Source organism: Arvicanthis niloticus, chromosome 20, assembly GCF_011762505.2.
Source record: "Arvicanthis niloticus isolate mArvNil1 chromosome 20, mArvNil1.pat.X, whole genome shotgun sequence".
In the NCBI taxonomy this organism is placed as follows: Eukaryota; Metazoa; Chordata; class Mammalia; order Rodentia; family Muridae; genus Arvicanthis; species Arvicanthis niloticus.
In genome coordinates, this window is record NC_047677.1 from 37,587,676 (window position 1) to 37,610,666 (window position 22,991).

At 39.4% G+C, this 22,991-nt stretch overlaps 1 pseudogene; it reads left to right on the forward strand.

The window, feature by feature from the left end:
- The first annotated feature begins 3,116 nt into the window (after nt 1–3,116).
- LOC117724249 (zinc finger and BTB domain-containing protein 6-like) lies at nt 3,117–18,208 on the forward strand (annotated as a pseudogene).
- Nucleotides 18,209–22,991: the final 4,783 nt, after the last annotated feature.

Below are 22,991 nucleotides of genomic sequence, written 5' to 3' on the forward strand. Positions count from 1 at the left end.
AGTCATGGAGAGGACTCAGACTGGACACTGTCTTGAAGAGCTGAATCCCTTGAAGAAAACTCAGGAGGGCCTCTTGGTGAAACTGTGGTCCAGTTGCACAAGAGACCCCAGCATTCCAGAGATGCCAATACCATGCAGCAAACGCAAAGAACAGGAACAATAGTAGGGTAAAGCCAGCTAGAGTCTAGAAAAGCTATGTGTGCTGTAGAGAGTGAAGTCAGAGAAGTGATCCAAGCCCATTGGAGGAACTCAGAAGATCATGAGTCAATCACAGGTATTGGGCATTGACTGATGAACACTGTTGGAATTTTTGTTTTGTTTTGATTGAATTGTGACTGTGCCCTGATACTTCCCTCTTAAAGTGAGGAAATATTTTACTTACTTTTATTATTATTATTATTTTATAGGAATCCACAGTAAAAAGGCTGTGGATTTTAAAAGAGATTTTAGGTTTTAAAAGACAATTTGGACTTTAAAGAGATTGAATTTGAAAGTGAGTTTGTAAGGACTGAGGGGGGGTTTTAAGTCTGTGAAACGTTTTATACTGGGATGTTCATGATAATGTGTGATCTCAGGGATGATCAGGAAAAGAAAGGTGGCTTAAAAGTGACACATTTGTGTGTCAAGGGTAAGTTGTGCTGGACAGTTTATGTCAACTTAATGCAAGCTAAAGTCATGTGAGGGGATTGAACCTTAAGAAAGAAAATACATCTGTAAGATGGGGCTGTAGGCAAGCTTGTAGGACATTTTCTTAATTAGTGATTGATGGGGGTGGGACCAGCCTATTGTGGGTGGTACCATCCCTCTCTGCTGGTGGTCCTGGGTTGCAGAGATAATATCTTATGTATTGTATGGATTCATCACCTGTCAATTAAAAAGCCTATGGCCTATGGCATAGGCAGGAAGTAGAGGTGGGGCATTAGGGAAGTAGAAAGGATTCTGGGATAGAGCCAGGCAGAAGAGTAGCTGGGAAGATGTGACAAGGGTGAGCACATGGTACTTGAGCACAGGCAACCAACCACATGTCAGACTGTAGGCTAGAAGAAGTGGAGTCTTTTAAGTTATATCTAGTCAGAGAAGAGCCTACTTATATGGCCAAGGTATTCATAAATATATTTTGAGTCTGATTTTTAATTTTGGGAGCATGGGACTTGGCTTCAACACTGGGTTATATAAACAAGCAGGCTGAGCAAGCAAGCCATGGGGAGCAAGCCAGTAGCAGCACCCCTTCATGGCTTCTGCATCAGCTCCTGTCCTGTTTGAGTTCCTGCTCTGCTCAGCTTCCTTTAATGATGATCAGTGATGCAGAAGCATGAGCCAAATAAACCCTTTCCTTTCCATGTTGCTTTTGATTATGGGTGTTTCATCAGAGCAATGATAAACCTAAGGGAAGAAATGTGTCTATAGTTAACAGACATAAAGTGTATCTCCTTCCTACCTCCTGCATCTGCTGATGGACTCACAAAATAAATGATACATGTGTCTGCTGGATAGGACTACTTAAACCTTTCTACTCTCTGCTCTGTATCACTTCATAATGTCAATGCTCACTGACATTCTAGCCCAAGTTCTGACTGTTTACTAACCACAGATTATCTCTGAGAGCAAACATTTAGCTGAAGACATCCAAATCTTCCCATTTAACTTTATTTTGAATGATACAGCTGACAAACAGAAGTTGTCACAAAGAATAGTTTACCTATCCTGAGACCTGCTGGTTGTGAGTCACGCCGAGGCAAAAGGAGAAAGTGTTTTAGAAAACATACTATTATATTTTATGTAGCGTGTATTGTGGATGTATTTATTCACTTAGAAAAATGTGAAACAGGAAAAATCTTAGAACTGCCAGCAGGTGCTATGGGTGTGGGTTTATATTGGGGTGAATGTGAGGGGTAAATAAACAGGGCTTCTGGCAAGAAGGCAGCTTGAATGAAGCATATGCAGAGTATTTACAAAAGCCTGGGCATATGAGTTCCTTTAATTTGAAATAAAATAAAATTAAATGATTTTGATGTTTTTTGCCATCTCTTTTATATGGGGCTGGCTTAATTTTATTTCTTTGCAGTTTTGAATGAAAGTTCTTGTTTTATACTCCCACGTTTATTATTTTCAAACAAAAAGGGTATTGGAATAATTATCAGAGTACACTTTGGCATGCATAGATTTTATATATTTAATTGCAAGGGAAAAGCAATCTGTTCAGTTTGAGACTGCATCTGGTGTCTTGATGCAAAACAATAATGAGAAAAGACACTTGTGTATGGGATTATCTTATTCTCCTACAATTTTAATAGCTTTTATTTGTCAGGTTCTTCTCTTTGTTTTAAGGATCCAGGTTTTAAAAATATACCCAGATGCTTTCTTTTCCTTAGACTGAAATCCAATCTGAACTTCAGTGATGATTCTGTCCACCTTCCCTTGACCCAAGTTCAGTTAACAAAGTCATGAATAAGATCCCCTGACTATTATAGCCTGTTCCTCAGTAGAAACCCATAAAGTGGGACTGATGTCTCCACAAAGCCACAGAGGACAGTGGTACAGAAGTGTGAGCTGTCGTAAGCAGGAGACTTACAGGCCGGTAAGGAGCCCAATCATGGCATGACAGTTTATTTGGGTGTAAATGTATTACATCATCATCAAATATAAAAACTACAGAGTGCCATCAAATAAAGAGAGTGCAAAGAGTGACAGCATCAGAGAGGTCCAAACCAAATTAAGGCTCAGTTCTCAAAAAGGACAGACAAATGAAACTAGAAAAATCAATCATGACTTAAGCTGAATACTTTTGAGTCCACCTGGCCTCAATAGCAAAAGAAGCCTGCTTGAAGAACTAGAAATTTGAAGATAAGGCAAAAACCATAGCATCGGCAGAACAGGATGAAGAAAAGTGAAATTAAATAAATCAGCTTTCAAGACTCCTGGACCAAAATGAAGCGCAGGAGCCTTTCCACTGGACGAGCTGCCGGAGAAGAACCACAAGAGGGGAATACCTAGTAAGTAGGAGCCACCTAGCTAATGGACAGTGGGAATCCTCTCATTGGTGTTCACTGAACTTCAAAGCACCTCACTGTTCCGATCAGGTATTAGAGACAGAGCGTCATACATGCAGCGGGAGTATGGTGACTCCTCACATACGGGGGAACCTTAATGACACTAACAGCAGACTTCTCATCTGCAACCATGGGAACAGAAAGTCTCCACATAGTTACTTACATGGGAAGAGTCATGTCCCTTCAAAATCAAAAGCTGGGGAATGTGATGAATCGAGGGTATTGTACTAAATCTATATGGTTCCTGGGAGAGAGTTAAGAGGAAATAAGGGGAAAAGCAATCAAACAGTTCATCATTGTTAAAAGCAACTTAAGACCAACGAGAGCATCGTCGTGAGAAACGAGATCAACAGTTCTATGATGTACACAAAGCACGTAAGAAAAACGATGCCATCCACTCTCTCCTCATTCATGAGTGCTTTAAATGTGAGTGGATTGAAATCTCCAATGAAAATGCAGAAGTCTGAAGAATGAATCGAAAAACATTAACATAAATGTAATCGCATCTAAGCAGGTGACTAGAGGCAGATTGTAGGGGTTGGCTTTTTAGGTCTCTTGACTGTCTGCTTTCTGTCTGGAACCAAGCTCACTTCTTCTACTCTGCAATACACAGTGTAATCCATTTTCCCCTTTCTCGTTAGAATACGTAAATTTCACTTTGAATTACATACTTTACATTCAAGACTCAGCCAGTTACACTTCACCTGTCTTCCCCCTTTCTCTTCTCTTATCCCCTCTACTCCCCTCTCAGTTTCCAACCCCTCTCTGAGTCTTGTTTTCCATGCTAGACTTGAATTTGATATATAGCCTGAGGATGATCTTAGATTCCTTTATAAATTAATTTATTCACTTTGCATTTCAATATCAGCCCCCACTCCTGCCAGTACCCCCTCACACAGATCCTTACCCCATTCTCCATTCTTCCCTCTCCTTCTCCTAGGAGAAGGAGGACCCCCTGGGTATCAGTTCTCTCTCTGCCCACACTTCAAGTCACTGCAGGACTAGGCACATCCTCTCCCTCTGAGACTAGACAAGGCAGCCCAGTTAGGGGAACAGGATCCACATGCAGGGAACTGATTTAGGGTCGGTCCCTGCTCCAGTTGCTGGGAGACCCACATGGAGATCAAGATGCAAGTCTGTTATGTATGGGTGGGGTTGGGGCCTAGAACCAGCCTATGCTCACTCTTTGGTTGGTGGTCCAGGTCTCTGGCATGCCCTAGAGATTGCTTCCCACCACCACCCTGACCCTCGATTCCACCTTCTCCACTCCCACTCCTCAACCTCCTTACCCCTGCCCACTGCCAATTTCTGTTCTCTCTCCTCTGCTCTCCCTAGATGCTCTGCCTCTACCTCCAAGTTTTAGGATTACTGTCTTAGCATACCCTGCCCTGTTTAGTTTATGTGGTACTGAGGATAGAGCCCAGGGCTTTGTGCATGCTAGGCAAGCCCTCTACCAACTAAGCTACTTCTCAACCCCGACTGATAATATCTGGTAGGGAATGGAGGAAGTTCTGAGTGAGAGTGTACCATTGACATGGCATAGCCATGACAAGGAGTAATGCCTTAGGACCCATGAGAAAACCCCCAAGCCTTTGTCTGTGTGAGTCAAGCTATAGATTTCCACATCACAGCTGCTTCTATACTCGGACTGGTACATCTGGCACCTGTTAATGAAAAGTGGGTTTTGTTTGTTTGTTTGTTTGTTTGTTTGTGTTATCTACAGCCATCCATTCCTATACAGTGCTTAGAGGACTCTTGTCAAATCTCTAGTGCTTCCTTCTGTATCCTCACCATTGCTAGCCTCCCTGTCTCTGTTATGTTAGATTACGCTGCTGTTTTGATTTCTATTTCTTAGAATAAGATCCTTGTTTTTGTAGCCAGACTGGCTATTTTGTGGGTTCTTCGTTCTTCCACCCTGCTCCAGCCTTGTTCAACCCTTTCAATCCCCTAACACTAATTAGGAGAGAAAAAGAATAGAGCAGAAAGGGAGCAACATTATAGTTACTTATGGTTAGATTCCTTTCTACTGATTAGGCGTGTTGTCAAGCTCCTTGGGAAAAGTTTCATCTTTGTTGTTCAGGGTATCTAAGTTCTTCTTGTTGTTTCTTCTTTTGAGCCTGACTACTTAACAAGCCTCAAACAACAGAAGCCAACCAACACCAACAACTCACAAACAACAACTACCCTGTGTCTCAGCGCCCTAGCATTTATATTCCTGATCGAGAGTCCAAAATCCAGAATTCCAAACATCACACAGTCACAGAAACTATCAGCAGCTGGGGAAATCACACCCCTGCTAGAGCACGAGACAAATCATAGTCAGCTGCTGCAGACAATCTGAAGCAGCACATATCCCATACCTGGGATTAAAATGAAAGCACATTTCTATTTCTGTGATTTTCTTTTCTTTTTTTTCCTTTCTTAATATTATTTTGTTTCTTTTAAGAAATCAAAATTCTCACTACACTTGCTGGATGCAGAGTTTTGCTTAAAATACTCTTCAGGTTGTTGGCTGTGAACTCTCACGTGAACTCTACACCTACTACCATGGCATCTAGAAACCTCAGCATGTTTATTATAAACAGCTCAGAGGGAAGACTTAACCAGTCTCAGCAGGTACGGGGAGCCAAGACTTTATTGCCTTCCTGCCTGAGGGCAAATGCCAGTTAGGTAAACAGCCTGATTTATGGAATACTTTATTGCCCTCCTGACTGAGAAAAAAAATATTAGCCAAATAAACAACTTGAGCTGAGAAATGTTTTATTGCCCTCTTGCTTGTGAGAAAATATTTAGATAAGTGGTTTGGGCTCAGGAATGCTTGTGGTCTTAGAGAACTTTGCAATTACAGGATAGCCCTGGACCCTGACTGTTAGATAACCTTGCCGCCTGTTAGTATTCTGTCTAAACTCCACCTCCACAGTTACCTGGCAATAGCCAGGTATGCTCCTCCCCACAGTTACCTGGGCAGAGGAAGCTCATCAGCCAGGCTCTGAGTGCTCCTCACTCTTTGGCCCCTGGGAAGGTCTGAGACTGCCCCCCCACCCCTCCAACCCCCACCCCCCCACCCCCACCCTAACCTGGCTCTCCCCGAGCGGGGAGGTAAGTTCCCAGAGAGCAGGGGCTCCACGCGTGGGCAGACTGGTCAAGAGAAGCCCCGCTGGTGGGCGGATGCCTCCCTCATTGAAGCTTGGAACAGACTCACGGTCAGCAGCGTGAGTTCAATGGCTGAGGTGAGTCACCTCACGCAGGCCTCATAACCCAATTCAGACTACTCTCTTACCCTCTCTCTTACCCTCTTGCCTCTCTGTCCCCTCCCCGCTTCCTCTCTCTCCACGTGGTCATGGCCGGCCTCTACTTCTCTTCTCTCTTATCCTTCCACCTTCTTCTCCCCACCTTTGCCCTATCTCCTGAATAGACCTCCTCCCCCTTGGAACCGTGTGGTCTGGAGTGGTCTGTTCTGAACTGCGGTCGGATTTCTAACAACTAACACCACCTGCTTGTCTTTATAACAGTGGCCTGAACAACAAAGTTTAAGCACTTGATCAGACATTCAGACTAGTGCTTCTTCTTCATGTCTCTTGTCCCTTCATTCTTTCGCCCCCTTCCCTAGGGTCTTGTCGAATCCCCTGAAAGCTTGGGCAAGTAGGAGGTGTTTGTAGGTGAGAAACCCTATCTCAGGCTGCAAACGTCCTAGGGGAAAAAGCTACAGAGGCTAGTTCTGCACATTTTGATCAATTGTCCATAAACATCCGTGCTTTGCTAATTTCAGTCCTGACCCATATGCCATATGTTAATTTCACACGGATCTGAGGTCTTTACCATGTCCATGTCAATGATACACATCCTATCATGACTTCACATGCTCCTTATAGAATATGATCTAATTATTTCCTTGTCTATAAATCAGTCAAGCTGTGATTCAGTACACAACTTAACTTTGTTACAACTAGACAACTACCTCCCTTTGTAAAGATAATGAAAGAATGCAAGAGCCAGGTGGGATGGACGGCACCGAGAATCTCTGTGTTCGATATAACACATATGGATTCACAGAGACTGTGGCAGAGTATACAAGTTCTTCACATTTTCAAGCCAGATAGGGCTCTAATAATAAGAGTAGGAAGTAAATAGAAGTGCCTGTCCCTAACCAGGAAACTATCTCAGATTGACATTAGCTTGCCAAAGAAAAAATTAGCTTTCTCTAAATAAGTCTCACTGGATATACTAACCACACTTAAGGGCACGTCCCTTGCCCAGCAGATGTCCAACATAGAACAAATTCAATGGTATTTTTTTAGACGTTTTGTCTCATATTGCTTTCTTTGGACATTTTTAATGGTCTTTGCATGTATATTGTGATTTCTGATTGTGGGCATTCATGGTATATGTGTGTGTTTGTATGTATGTGTTTCTTACGCCATCTGTTGTTATATTTTGATTACAATTTATTTGCTATTTTTGTCTGTCTACTTTCTAAATAGAAAGAAAAAGAGGGTGTTAGAGTTGAAAGAGTGGATGGGGAGAGGAGGAAGATCTGGGAGGAGTTGGGGGAGGAGCAACCGTGGTCAAAGTATGTTATATCAAAAATATTTTTCATTGAAAAGTTTTAAAAAATAAAATGAAAAATAAAAATGAAAAAGAAATGAAAAAAAATGTGATGTTTGGTTTAATACTAACTTGATACAAGCTGGAGTAAGTATATACAAGGGATTCTCAGTTGAGAAAATGTCTCCATAAAATTTGTAAGGCGTTTGATTTTTAAATTAGTGATTGATATGTGAGAGCTCAGTCCATTGTTCATGAGGCCACCCCTAGGATAGTAGCCCTGGATTCTGTAAGAAAGCAAGCTGAGCAAGTCAATATGCAACACCCCTCCTTGGCTTCTGTCTCAGCTTCTGCCTCCAGGTTCCTGCCCTATTTAAGTTCCTGTCCTGACTTCTTTTGATGATGAACAGTGATGTGGAAGTAAATGTCAAATAAACTCTTTCCTCTTCAAGTTGCTTTTGATCATGGTGATTCATCGTCACAGCAATAGTAACCTTGACTAAGATGTCATCTTAGTCACAGGTGGCTGAATAAATAGAAATGTTTAAAAAAAAATAGTTCTCACGAAGCAACTAAAAACTCATACAATAGCGTGAATTCTTCAGTGAAATTTAAAGTATCTAGACAAATGACTCAATGAAGCTTGTCCGGGTCTTCCTGAGAGTCTTTATGCACTCAGTAAACAGGTTCAATTTCAAGTAGGCCAACTCGATCCAGGAGGCTCTTAATTGACAAAGACATCATTTAGTTACTGTCTGTTAATTGGCCTCATCCTGCTTTCTAATGGTTCCTTCCACTGAACATGTGATCCTCTCAGGGAAGTTCTGATCCATGTAGGTTTCCAGTACCCCAGTATCTTGGCTTGCTTTATAATTCAGCTTCAGGATACATAGCTTGGGTTCTGGATAGGAACATCCAGTGCTACAGAAGCTATCCCTAGTTTTCTTCATGCTCTTTAAAACTTTCTAGGATTTCTCCTTTCTGCAGTCATCCTTTCTTTATGTTAATTTCTCCATGTACATCATATTAGTTAATTGTATTTCTCAACCAAGGTAATGTTTCCCACAGTAATATGTCCATGACTGTTTTTTATAAATACACATAATTCTGGAACAAACTAAGAAGATGTCCAACTTCTCCTTTTGCATAATGTCCCAAGGATGAGTTCTTTCATTGTTTGTTTTGTTTCTTCAGTTTTCTTGCATTGCTGTTGTTAGGAAGACCTTTTCCAGAGTTGCTAAAAGGCATATCGTATATATTCAGGGCCGTGTCAAATCAGGAGCCTAAAACAATACCCCCTGATGGCAGTGCCTGACCCTTAAAAAAGTTACCAGAAGCAAGGAAAAAAGTTGAACATGATCTTGGAAGGGCTGGAAGCACAAATCAGTACTCTGAGCTTTGAAATGTGCTGTTTCTAATGTTTACCTTTAAGGTTAATATCTGTACTTTGACCTCTGATATTCCTAACCTGCTACAGGCCAGTCATCCTGAAAACATCATGCTAAGGTTTATTTCTCCAGGCTTTTACTGAAGTCGTACTTGGAAGAACACACACAGTGTTGCACCCACTGAGAAACATGAGATTTCAAAAGTAATAAACTTCAGTGCATGAGAGAACTGCATCATATTTGCTGAAGACACCACGTACTCCAGATGCAAGAGTCTGGATTAGAACTGGATTGACTAGAATTTCTCCTCCCTGAGGACTAGCTTTCCTGATACTGGAAATAGATACTCAGGTTCCTAAGGGAAGGAAGGAACCAATAGTCTTACCAGATGTGATATATGGTCCACAACACTAACCAGCATCGTATGATATCCCTCAAAGTGCAACAATGTCACACTATCTGGGAGGAAACCAATGGCTATTTAACTAAACTCAAGAGTTGCTCAAAAGAGCAAGATCATTGGTACTGTAACCTAACCAACTACATGCGACTACTGAAATCATGGCTCTTAGAGAAGAAACTACTATCAATTCATATATTTTGTTGAAATCTTCCTGGCCATGTTGTGTCATGTGTTTACTGCTGGAGTAGATGTATGTTTTTGCTACAAATCAATGTAAGAAAATCTCTTACAAAATAGGTTACTTCTGATAACGTCATATTTGGAGTCCATTATTTTGATGTACAGGAAAGTTCTTCTTTAACAGTCTTGTCTTGCTCTTGTCATTGTCCTCACTGGGGTCTCATATACACTTTGTGATCCACAGCCCGGCCACCATGATAGACCAATACACCAGATTCCTTTTCTCCCATCATCTGCTGATCTTGTTTGGCTGGAGTCCACATTTCCTTGATCTCATGGTGTGATCAATCATAAACGTTCAGTCACAGAAAAGTCCCCCAAGTCATTCCTGTCACATCTCAGTCTGAGTCAGAATCCTTTCACGTATGCCTTTAAGATGTCTACATTCTGGTGAGTCCATGTTGTTTTGCTCATATGTATGTATGTATAGCGCTGACTACCTCTGATTAGATAACCTACCATAGAGCTTGGGGACCTGAAGAAGATTCCTCTTTTAGCTGCCATTAATTGCCTATAGCTTTTTACCTGCCTATAGTTTTTTACCTAAGGGCCTTAAATTCTGTATGGACTTTTCTACAACTAATAATAAAATAGATGTTTAAAGTATATGTCCAACCCCGACATCATCACTTTTTTTTTTTGCATCTATTATCATTAGCACTGTAAGGATATAGGGGGATTTAAAAACAGGGTCATAGACCCAGACATTGTTGTCTGATACGGGATTCATTAAAATTAATAAGTGAATAAGATGAGATTTTTTAAAAAGATGTTTATGAAATTATATAGTGTTTATCCATAAAAGTAGACTTGAATATTTAATAAAAGTGAAATCTTAATTCAGATTTTCATAATATAATGTTCCACACCTCTTCTCTGCATAATGAATAAATGAACTTTAACATGTAAAAGTGGATCTGCCCTTTTCCTCCACGTAATTACAGCCACACATCACTCTCACTTGATTCAATAGTTTTAAAGTACTTACTGGCCTTTCATATAGATTTGTCCCATCAATTATACTTAACAACAAAAATTTTTATCTAAATTAGCTCGATTACATGTTTTCTGTGGTTTTATGATATTAATGATGCTGATGACAGTGGATGACACCCCAGGATTTTTTTTTATGTGCTTTGTTATTGTTAGAAATGAGAGATCAGATGAGGAAGAGATTTTGTCCATAGTGGAAATTCCTGTTGCAGAAACATTTGTAGAGAGCCCCAGAGAGGTCAAATGAACCCTCTGAAATGTGTCCCTGTGGCTGTTTGCTCTGGATATAAGAAAAGTATGATTCTCAGTAAAGCTACTTCACAGAAGTGGGATTCAAAGGAAAGGTTTTTGTTTTCACTTTAAAAGAAATGCCATTCTAATTATATTATAAGAACTTAACCATATTCTCTTTACTTGACTTTAACTCTAACATCTCAACATGGCTCCCATGATGGATATGCTTACATGGCCATGGGACTTTAAGTTTCTTATATTTTAAGGTCAGCCACATGAGTGACATGTATCAGTCACGCAAATGCTCTGTGACTTTAACTTATGTTTAGGAACTATTTCCTCTCCTTCTATCTCACCAGGAATCTGAAATGTCCACATTATTATTTGGTGGCATCATAGAACCTTAGAAACATGAACAGGTGTATTAGCCTTGCATCCTGTATCCCTGGATCTTTGTCATATGCCAGGTTTTGAAGCTCTTTCTAAAGCCTGACCTGGTGCACACACACATATCCATCACCCACTTCAGTCAGAGGGCAGATCTGCTTTGATTCTTTAGTCATGGGAAGGATTTAAAACAGAAAAAGAGAAGAAAAAAATTGAACATTTTATTGGGATGCGGGTTCTGGATGTAGGAATATGTGTGTTAAAAGATCCTTAGAATAATTATGGGAAACATATTGGCAGATAAGCACTCTTTCATACTTTTGAGAGCACAAAAAGTAAAGAAGTAATTTTTTCTGGGGTAAAGGTGACTGGGGATGGAAATTTTTAAAAGGAGAGAAATTAACAAGCATGGCTGCCTTCCAGAAAATAGTCTTAAAAATCCCACACTATAAGAGAGAGAAAGAAAGAGAAAGAGACACACACAAAAAACCCACAGAGAGACACAGAGACAGAGGCAGACATAGAGAAACAGAGAGAGAAAGAGAGAGAGATAAAAAAAATAATTAAAACACAAAACAGATACCACAAAACAACCATCAATCACAAAACAACATCCATGAAATCTCCCACTCTATCCAGTAAACCCAACATAGGACAAGAGTACTATCAAGACAGGAAACTCATGTAACTTAGAAAGCATCATAAAAATATTTAATCCCAATCCAGGGTTTCAACCTCACCTTTAACCATTCAGTTCCCAGAAAAAAGACATATAACCTTCATATTTATAGTAAGCCTTAATCAGAGCTGGGCAGATAACTATCCTCTATGACCACTATGTCTATTTCCCAGCCAATAATCCTGTTACATGATTTGTCATGTTTCATTTGGGCTTCTCTTAACTCCAATTAGCCAACCCATGTGACTGTTATTTTATGACTCACCTAACCCATGGAGGTTTCTTTCTCTATTTACTTTCTTCCTTTCTCATGGTTCTCCTCTGGCCTCAAGCCCTGGAATCCTAAACCCCCGCCAATGTCTCTTCTGTCCAGCTATTGGCTGTCAGCATCTTTATTTACCAACCAAAAATAACTTAGGGGCAAGGTTACATAGTGTCACTTCTGTCTACGTGTGCACTTTCTTGTCTCTGGGGCAACCAAGTCTTGAGGAATCAGTATTAACATTAGAATATAAGCATCATCAGGCCAATCCACTACAATAAAGGGAGGAATTTTATGTTTCATTGATAGAGCTATGGAAAATAAGACAGAAAAAAAAGGAAGGAAGGAAGAAAGGAAGGAGAGAGGGAGGGAGGGAGGGAGGGAGGGAGGGAGGGAGGGAGGGAGGGAGGGAGGGAAGGAAGGAGGGAAGGAAAGGATACAACTTCAAAAATATCAGAGCAAGTGAAAATAACACAGAATAAACATTGAGCCAACTTAATGTTCTGGGGGCAGCAGAACATAATAAAGGTCACAAGGAGTTGACATTCTCCTGGCTTTAATTAGATGACATATGTCTAACAGTATAAACACACTCAGGTTTTTCTTGGCTGCTAGTGAAATATTTAAGTTTTTTCCCCTCAAATATAACTATTTGCCAGTTTATCGTGTGCCCAATGTTCAGACATAACAAGTGGATTCTATTAAAATATCTTTTGTTTCCTTTAAAAAGTTATTTCCAATGTGTGAACAGGGTTTAGCTGACAAAGAAAGTATCCAAACAAATTTGATTAAATAATTCCCTCTTCCCTGGCTGAAACAGCCACTTTGTAAGGTGTACTTTTATAGTTTATACATCTCTGCCACCACACAAAGCATTAGAGAGATCTAGTTAACTCTTATAGGGTCTAGTACTCTTGCTTAAGTCCTTCATGTGCTTATTAAGGACATCAGATATCATACATCGTATGTCATGTTCCATGTGTCATACGTCATCACCAGGGTAATTAGAAAAGCAACTCAAGGAGATAAAAAGAAAATGACAGGAGCTAGAGAGACGGCTCTTCAGTTGAGCATTGGTTTTCAGCACCCACATGGCAGCTTCAACCATTCAGAATCTCAGTTCTAGAGCCTTTGCTGCCCACTTCTGCCTGCTTCATGCGCCAGGCACATAGGTGGTCCATATATCTTCATGCAGTCAAAACATTCAGATACATAAAATCCAAAAGGGAAAAGAAAAGCAGCGACTATGTAATTAACTTTCACAGGCGTTTAGCTTGGCAGCAAGCCCCCTTACCCATTAAGTAACCGTGCCCAACCAACAACAAAACAAACACCACCTTGCTTGAAATTTTGCCATCATGACTGATTTCAATATGCGTGATATCTGTAAATCCTATGTAAACCAAATATTCAATTCAGTTTCTCTTTTTATCTAATATTTATCCAACTTCCTAAAACTGAAACATTCCAGTAATTATCTCTGATTGCTAGAATCAAATTCATTTCTCTTTCTTCTTTTAAATTATATTAAGGTCTGACTTGCTTATACTGTATTCATATTTAATGTTGTTTAGATATCAACTAACCCAAAGTAAGGTACAGATTCAATACAATTCCAGTTAAAATGTAGCAGGTGTTTTATAGACACTGTCCATCATACTTTAGAATTCTTTAGAGGAATGCCAAGTCTGTATAGACAGAAAGAAAAAAAAAAGATGACCTTACATCATTGAGATGTAAGGCTTAGTGTTGAATAATCAAAGCACTATGTTATGTCACTAAAATTGGGCACAGATAAAAGCTAATTATTTTAAGCCCAGAAATGGGTTCCATAGCTCTCTTTGTATTTTTCACCCAAGTCTCTGAATACAGGAGAGAGCAACCATCACCCAAATACAGAATAAAGCCTGTGCATCTCTCTAAGGAAAATGAGCTACAAAGATTAAGCTGAAAAGTACTGAACTAATCAAGCAGTGGTTATGAGTCCAGATCAACAGGATGCTGGCACTAAGCTGCTAGAGAAAGGACTTAAAAGGGTACAGTCACGTTGGAAGACATATTAAAACTTGTGTGTAATCGCACACACTCAGAGGCACTTGTAAGTTTGTCCAAACACTTTCCCACATTACACAGAGGCTTCAGCCCCAAGCACTTATGCACATGAAAAGTTTCTCTGCTTAAGATTTATAGAAGCATGAATTTCCAGTTGAACTTAGATGTAAGATGAATCATTTGATGCGACCACTTTAATAATAATATGGGCATAAAAGTGTAATAGTTCCCGTTGTCAATACGCAAAGCGTCAGCATTTTTAACATGACACTATCATTCTCTCTGGTGTCCCTGTAATCCAAAAAGAATTCTGTGCTCAGACTCTGGGAAGTGTTTTAGCTATATGCATGGTTGATGTTACCGACGATGACTATTCTTGCACGTGATAGCCACAACTGAGGTCAGCAGCTACATCAACACAAATTAACTCCCCCAGTTTAGTATATAGGATTGAGACAACTTGAGTACGTAGTCAACCATTTATGCTAATTTCCAAAGAGTTGTCTCACCTCTCTGCACCTGAGTTAAGTAACTGTGAAAAGGGTTATTAGAGGATCCCTCCCATGAGGAATTCAGATCTTTAACATGGAGCAGTGTGGTATCTGACATGTGACAAACATTTGTTTTTAAATTGGAGGGGGTATTACTGTTACTTGAAACCTTGGATTTGACAGTAACTCAGTTTTATCTTCTCATCTGAATGAAGGGACACCATCAGGATGATTTTATGGCCGAGAAACCAACTGTGAGAAGATGGTTGTATGGGGACACCCTGAACCTGGGATTTGCCCCCTTGGTTTTTATGTGCTGAGACCAGAAGAATAATAACCTCTGGTAAGAGTCCGAATTTACAGTCCTCTACTTACATGAAAAAGTTAACTTTAACTTTGGTTAGGACAGATAAAGCTCGTTCATTTTAAAGATTCGTTACAAACACTAATGAGCGCTTAGATTTTTTTTTTTAAACCAGGAACATGACTTGTGTCTTTCACAGTCAGTCTGAGAACGGGGCGGAACATGTCATGTGAAGTTTTGCTGTTAGTCATTCTGACATCCTCTTGGGCAAGAAATCTTAAAGGGAAATTTACATTTAAACTATGTATGTCTATGGATACACCGTCTTACACAAATTATAGGTGTTTATGTACACATTTAATGGTATGACTCTTGTGGCTTTATTTCATATCTTTACTGTTACTTTGCCCTCCTCGCTCCTTCTTCATTTGCCTCCCTCTCCTTCTTAATTAAAGCACCCCGCCCAATATTCCCACTTTCCTGTTCGAGTCACTTTTATCCAGTTCTTCACCTCTTTTGCTTATCAGAAGTCATTGTCATTGAAGGCTCTCACTCTGATTTGCTCCTTGATACAACATGAGATTTTAATTATCCTCGGATCATAACCACGTGTAATGGAACGTGGCAATGACACAAACATGCTGCTTAAAATAGTCAAAAAGCATGCACTGTAAAGCCATAGAACATGCACAGTTCAAAAATATGGTTTACTATTTGAGACACTTTCAGAATCAAAAGTCGGTTTTAAGGGAGCCTTTAATTCTCTTTTCATACATGTAAACAATGAGATTTCCAAATTAATTTTAATATTATATCCAACTATATATCTTCGGACCATTAATTAAAAGGCCATTTGAAAAATTAAACAATAAAAATAAGTAATATGTTTATGGAAGCAATTTGTGAAAATATTAGCCTCTAGTAGGTAAAGTTCTTTAAAATATACTGATATGATTTTCATGTGACATGTATTTATACAAAATAAACAAAATAATTTACAAGATTAAAATTGATTGACAAGATCCAGGATGGCAGCCTTTTCCCCCAGGTCTGTATATTTGGAGGCCACCAGAGAACTGGGCTAAGGTCCCATGTCTCCAGAAATGGAGCCGTTGTAGGGACCTGGATCTTCTGCAACCTGCCCTGGGATGAGAGCCAAAAAGAGCTGGTCAAAGCCCAGAGGGACTGGAAACATTGGACTGGCTCACACTGTACCCCACTGCCTTCCCCTTCCTTAATCTGCAACGGGGAATCTCAGGATGCCTCAAGGACTGTTTACTTAGGACCTGGCAGCTGGCCAGGAAACCAGACTCTGGCCATTTGTAAAAAGAGCTGGTGTTGAGGCCAAAGGCGAAAGCTCGTCAAGGCAAGGCCTTTAGTGACAACCATGAGTCGACTGAGTGGGCAAAACATGAGGGGGGATGGAATCATCCTGGGATGTCCTTGTGGGGCACCCAGACCGTCTCCATAAAGAATAAAACTGGCTAGCACCGGAAGTGTTCTCTCCCTCCAGCCTAGGCTGCTATTTTGGTGAAAGCCTCAAAGCCACTTTTACCAGTGATTGTGACCACAGCTGGGAGTCTGATTTTCTACACTTTCAGTTTGAACAGTTTGTAAGGAGATACAGACTTACAGAAAATGAATCTCCTTAGACAGTATTTATTTTGTGGTCTATGAGTTTATAATAACGATATTGAGTTCAAGGGACACAAAGTGACTGGCACTGCTTGCTCTACTTTCATGAGAGTTCGGTTTTTACTCGCACAGTCAAAACACATCAGAATCACTATTCCGTGGAGTGCAAAATATGACAAAATATTATTGCTCGCCTGCTATCCTGGAGCACTTGAAATGTAAAGAAAAGAGCTTCTGAAATACTTGACCACTTCCAGTTACCTTCAGATGGTTCACATTGTAAAAAAAAATGCTCAGAAACTTTGTCAAAGTATCTGGAAATTGATCTTTCTATGAAAAATAACCAAGATGCTGACTTGTGCCAGTATTCAGACGCAGATATTAAGAATGGCAACGTTTTGGGTAAAGATTGTGAGATCATTGAAATTTCAGAAGATAGTCCTGTAAACCTAGATTTCCATGTTAAAGAAAAAGAAAGAAAAGCATTACAGTCTCTGTTGACATCAGAACTAAGGGGGATGGAGTCACCAGAGCTTTCTACTGTAGACAATGGGTTTTGTTTTGTTTGTTTTGTGATAAAAAAAAGTTTTACTATTTAAAATATTATTTATTTATTTACATACCAAACGCTGCTCCCCCTCCAGTTTGATCTCTTCCTCACTGAGTCCCTTCCCCATACCCCTTCCCCTTCTTCTCTGAGAGGGTGGCTCCAACACTGACACATCAAGTATTTGACAGATTTGGCACATCCTCTCCCACTGAGGTCAGACAGGGCAGCCATGAAGACTGAGCTGTCTTACACGGTGGTTTTAAAGAGAATGAGATTTGTATCCTCCGTGTAGAATTGATCAGTGCAGATGATGTAGAAAGTGGACAGATCTCAACAGCATTGGAACTCAATCCGAAGCAGGCAGGTACTTCCTTCCCTGGAATAAAACACTGATGGGGTCTGTAGCTGACAGCGGTGTGGCACAAGCTCCTGGAAATCCGAATCAAATATTATTTTGGGAGGTTATGATGAAAGTTATGGTACGGTATATGAGATTCAGAAATTGCATGAGAATTTTTCATTGAGGCACCAGTGACCCAAGCGTCCGAGGAGATTTCTTCACAAAGAAAACTATCTATGCCACATTTTTTTTTGATAATAATTATACAGATTTCTTTTTTTTAATTTTATTTTATATTTTATTTACATTTAAGATTAAGGTTTGAAAACTGTTCTTGAGCTTGCAGTATGAAAAATGTACACAGAAGAAAAATATCAACCAGCATATTCTAGGACACATGGGTCTATGGCCTTTTTGGTGTACAGTGTGCTTGAAGACCCTTAATACTTAGGGCATTTTTCAGGACCGCTTGAACATACATAATGGAGAACTGCCATAAAATGTCATTGTTATGATATGAATGTCAAACTCAAATCTACTCTCAACAAGCGTGTAATCTCTGTTAATGGCAGAAACAGTGGTAGATGGAAATCTATCTAGACCTGAGCTCAAATGGCAGAAACTACCACAGTCAAATCATGAGCCTGCGAAGTAAACAGAATCACTATGATAGGACATCTGTTCATAAGCATGCAGCATTTATAGTGTGCCCCTAAAAGCTTTAACTTTTATTTATTTTTTTGTTCTCCCTACTTGTTACTCATTCTGAGTGTCTCATAGTTCCGAAGTTTGAGTGGTTTGATTAAGCTTATGATATCCTCCATTGTCTCAAGCATTATGTATCAGTTCCTGCAATAATTTCAGATTTTGATTTGTAGTTTTAGGTAAGTGATTTAATGCCGAGTCTAACTCTGTTGTAACTTTAATGAATTAGGCTGATAAAAAAAAAAAAAGTCTTGAAAGCCTAGTGCTATCCATCACTATTAATTTGGAAAACAGGACAAACAATTTCTTTATTAATGTTTGACCATTATTCTTAGATTATAACCATTTTAAACTCAAGGAGGACAATTCTGATTCACATGAGACTAGCAGAATATTCTTCAAATTGTATAATTTAAGTGTCCAAGAGACTATGTAATTAGATTCTTTTTATGATTATATATAATATAGTTGGGTTAAGAATTACGTAGCTAATAGAAGTATTTTTTTGGCATAGAATGAAACTTACTTTTCTATATATTCCAGTTTTATCAAAGACATATTTTTTGTCTACTGTTTACTTAGAGTTGGGTTGTGTTTTAGGTTTTTTGATTATTTGTTTTGGTTTTGCATTAAAATTAACCTTTCTCTGGAACGTTATATTTCTATGAACTTAACACATATATAATTTTCTACAACTGAGATACAGAACATTCTATCACCTTCCGTGGTGGTTTGAATAAGCTTGGCACAGGGAGTGGCACTATTAGGAGGTATGGCCTTGTTGAAGTAGAAGTGGCCTTGTTGGAGAAAGTGTGTCACTGCGTGGGTGGGCAATGAGACCCTCCTCCTAACCACGTGTGAGCCAGTCTTTTTGAAGTGACCTTCAGATAGAGATGTAGAACTCTCAGCTCCTCCAGCACTATGCCTGCATGCATTGTGCCATGCTCCCGCCTTGATGATAATAAACTGAACCTGTAAGCCACACCCAATTAAATGTTGTCCTTTATAAGACTTGCCTTGGCTATAGTGTCTGTTGACAGCAGTAAAACTCTCACTAAGACAGCTTCAAAACTCTCTGTGTGTGGCTCCTTTGGCTACACCTTCTAACTTTAAATTCTAGTAAGAGTTTTTCACTATTTTAATTTGTCCTAATCTGGGGTGATCTAAAACTGGAATCTTATAGTAGGCTCCATTTTGATTGTCCTTTTCATCCAACACAATGCCTTTGAGCTTCATCTCCGTGTATATTAGCAAGTCATTATCTTTTTATAGCTCTCTTTTGTTTTACTCTTGACAAGATTTGTGTAGCCCAGGCTAGCCTCTAGTTGTGCTCACTTATTGAGCCCTGGCATTATGCCTGGCCCCCTTTTCTGTTTTGAGTTTCCTGTATATACATTTTCTTTTCAAGCAGTCACCAGGGGAATTCTGTGAGTTTAGAAAGCCAGTAGTCTTAGATATACTCCTTCATTTATATGAATGCCTCTCGATTCAATACTCTTCTGCACTTACAATGAAGAGCAAAATTTGTCACATGGCAAATCACCTTCCCTGGCCACAGGAAGTAATCACTCACAAGCTGTCCTATTTTTCTACATAACCCTGCTCTGTGTAGAGATTTTACTGTTTTTAATTTCTGCTGCTAATCCTGTGTATTTTATTGTGTAATATATTTTGCAGCATATAAGAGTAGTGTGAAAATCATATATACGTTCAACACAATTGTGCTGTACTTTCATGGACAAAAGGTTCTAAGTAAACACTTTGTTGCCCTGGATAATAGACTAGTTCAGTGCTGAATTTCTTCCCTCCCCCACCCCCGTTGCCCCACATGACTTAAGAATTACCAATTTCACTTGTGAATGAATTCCCCTCTGAGAAACAGTTTGCTTGTGAGTGAAGTGATTGGCTTATTTTTGCTTCCTGAGCTGAGTTTTGGAGAGGAGGGCTAGGGAGGGGTGGAGAGGCTCAACAAGATTATGGTAAGCAGCTGATGTTTTCAAGGAAATGGTATCTACTATACGGGATAATTGGAACATTATGATTGAAGGTGCTTAAGTTTGATCTGTGCCTTCTAAGACTGTTGTAAAAAAAATTGCAAGCATTTTGAAAATTTTCCATATAGGAAGGTGCTTTGTAAAGTGGTTGTTATTTACATTACTTATTTCCATTACTTGAACAGATTGATTTCAAAACATTCCTAGGAGCTAGGTGAAGTACACATGCCTGTCTGTAATCCCTGCACTTGGGAGGTTTGGCAAGACAATCAATTCAGGGCTAACTTTTCTTACATTGCTAAGTTTTAGGGCAGCCTCAGCTATAAGAGACCTTGTTTCAAAAAACAAAAAAGTAAACCATCTCAGTAGATTCCTAGAGAGTATCTGTTTGCATGACATGTCTGAAAAATTCAACAAAGCAGAATCTGTTAAATTATGCAGGTATGACAGAGTAAAGTGTAGCAGTTATTCATTTTTAAATACTTTTAGCCATTTGTTTATAATAGGACAGGAAAAAAATAGAGTTACTTTGCTGTGGAGAAAATCCTTTCCTCTTTTCATTAGATATAATTATGTTTATAAAAACTTCATTAAACTGAAGGTGGGAATTGGAAAAAAATGATTGACTCTGTTACTTATTTGGGTGCATGATGTACATTGTCTATCAAATATAACAATGACTTAATTCCCTTTATTGAGAAAGAACAAAGCAAAACAAAAACACAGCTGACACTATTATGTACTATTAATTTCTGAAGGACGAGTATAGCATACAGCCCCATGTTCTGTCTAGGGACAAAGTTATTTGTTTCTACTTGTTTGTTTTAGAGACATGCTCTGTGTGTATTCCAGGCTTACCTTGAACTAGCTACAGTCCTCCTGACTTTGCCTTCAGAGAGCTAACGTTGTAAGCAGCCTGGTAATGGCATATTATTTTAAGGGAAAATCACAGATAATCAATAATTACCCTGATATCAAATATATAAATGATTTCATCAACATTCTGCAAGCAATTAAAGAGATGAAAGTATAACTTCTGTGAAACAGAAATAACACATTAATTATTATATATGTGCTTTGATGCTTTTGGTTATTCATGAGATGATTTTATAAATAACACTGTCTATCAAATGAACTCTCACAAACCATGTGATAAAGCATAGTAGAGATTCAGTCATGAATATTTCAGGATCATTTTTCCCTGCTAACGGCCTCCTGCTTGGATTTGGAATAAATGAAACATTCGAGCTAGAGTCTCTGGCAGATTAGAGTTTTGTACTGATGACATTCCATCCATCTTGGGGACCACTTGGGCTTTTCTAATCCACTTGCCCTGCCCCGGGTCCTTCCTCAACCCTTGCCTCCAGCACCAAGCTATGTATATTGGGACACTTGACATCAGAATTTTGCCATTCACTCTAGACTGAGCAAGTGCGCATGAGGAGTGTCATAAACTAAGTCGCAACATAGACAGATAAAACCAATGCTTCTGAGTTTTCCAGAGTAACTTCAGAGACTACTTTTGATCAGGCACCTTGACAGATGAACATGCTTCCTCTATTGCATCAGTGTTCAAACAGTATCTGTGTGAGATCTGATCACAGGGGCCCAGTATATGATTTTCCTCAAAATAAACTTTATTGATATTGACCTTCATGTTGATTTTCTTTCATACCCACTGATCAACTCAGTTTTATACTGTTAATAAATACAGTAGTTACTGGCTTTCTCTGAAATAGATTTCTGGAGTTTTACACGTTGTTTCACATAAAGGTGAGGTGCAATGTTATCATGAGTGTGTAAGACACAATGATGTTGCAGTGTGTAAGACACAATGAAAGATTCTATCGAGTAGAAAATATTCAAGAAATCATGTATGTACGTATGCTTGTATGCATCCACACATATTCCAGAATATCAAAGGCTATCTGTACCCTATTAAATTTACCCTATCTTTGTAGATGATTATTGAACTTAACATTTTTAGAAAGTGGCTACTTCTAATTTTGTGTGTGTGTGTGTGTGTGTGTGTGTGTGTGTGTAGGTTTTAAATATATATTTGTTTTAACTAAATTATGTTTATACTTGTATGTTGGAGGAGTCATCACAGCAGAAGTTTAAGGTAGTGTATCACATGACATCTATAGTCAAAACTTAAGCAGAGACTAGTGGACCAGTGGATGCTTATGCTCAGCTCACCACCATTTATACAGTTCAGAATCATAGCCTAGGGAATGGTGCCACCCACAGTGAGCAAGTCTTCTCACCTTAATCAAGTTTATCACCCAGGCTCAGAAGCCTGTCTCCCAGGTGATTCTAGATGCCACCACATTGTTCATTGAGATTTTTCACCACATCCTTGAAGTGAAAGAATAACAGGTTAGTTGGTTGAGGTTCCATAAACTTGGGGACATGACTTGAGATCCTCATAGTCTGCATGGAAAGCAGTCTGAATACTCTGTCATCTTAGTGCTGAGGAGATGGAAAATGGCTGGTCCCAAGGGTTTACTGGCCACATATGCCACACAAATGCCTCTTCTTCCCAACACCACCACCCTATGTGTACACACACACACACACACACACACACACACACATACACACACACACACACACACACAAACACACCATGACTACTGTAATGGCTATTTCTAGTTGTCAACTTGACTATATCTAAGATGAACTACAATCCAGAATTAGAGGGCTCACCTGTGATCCAGATCTTGAGGCTGGAAGATA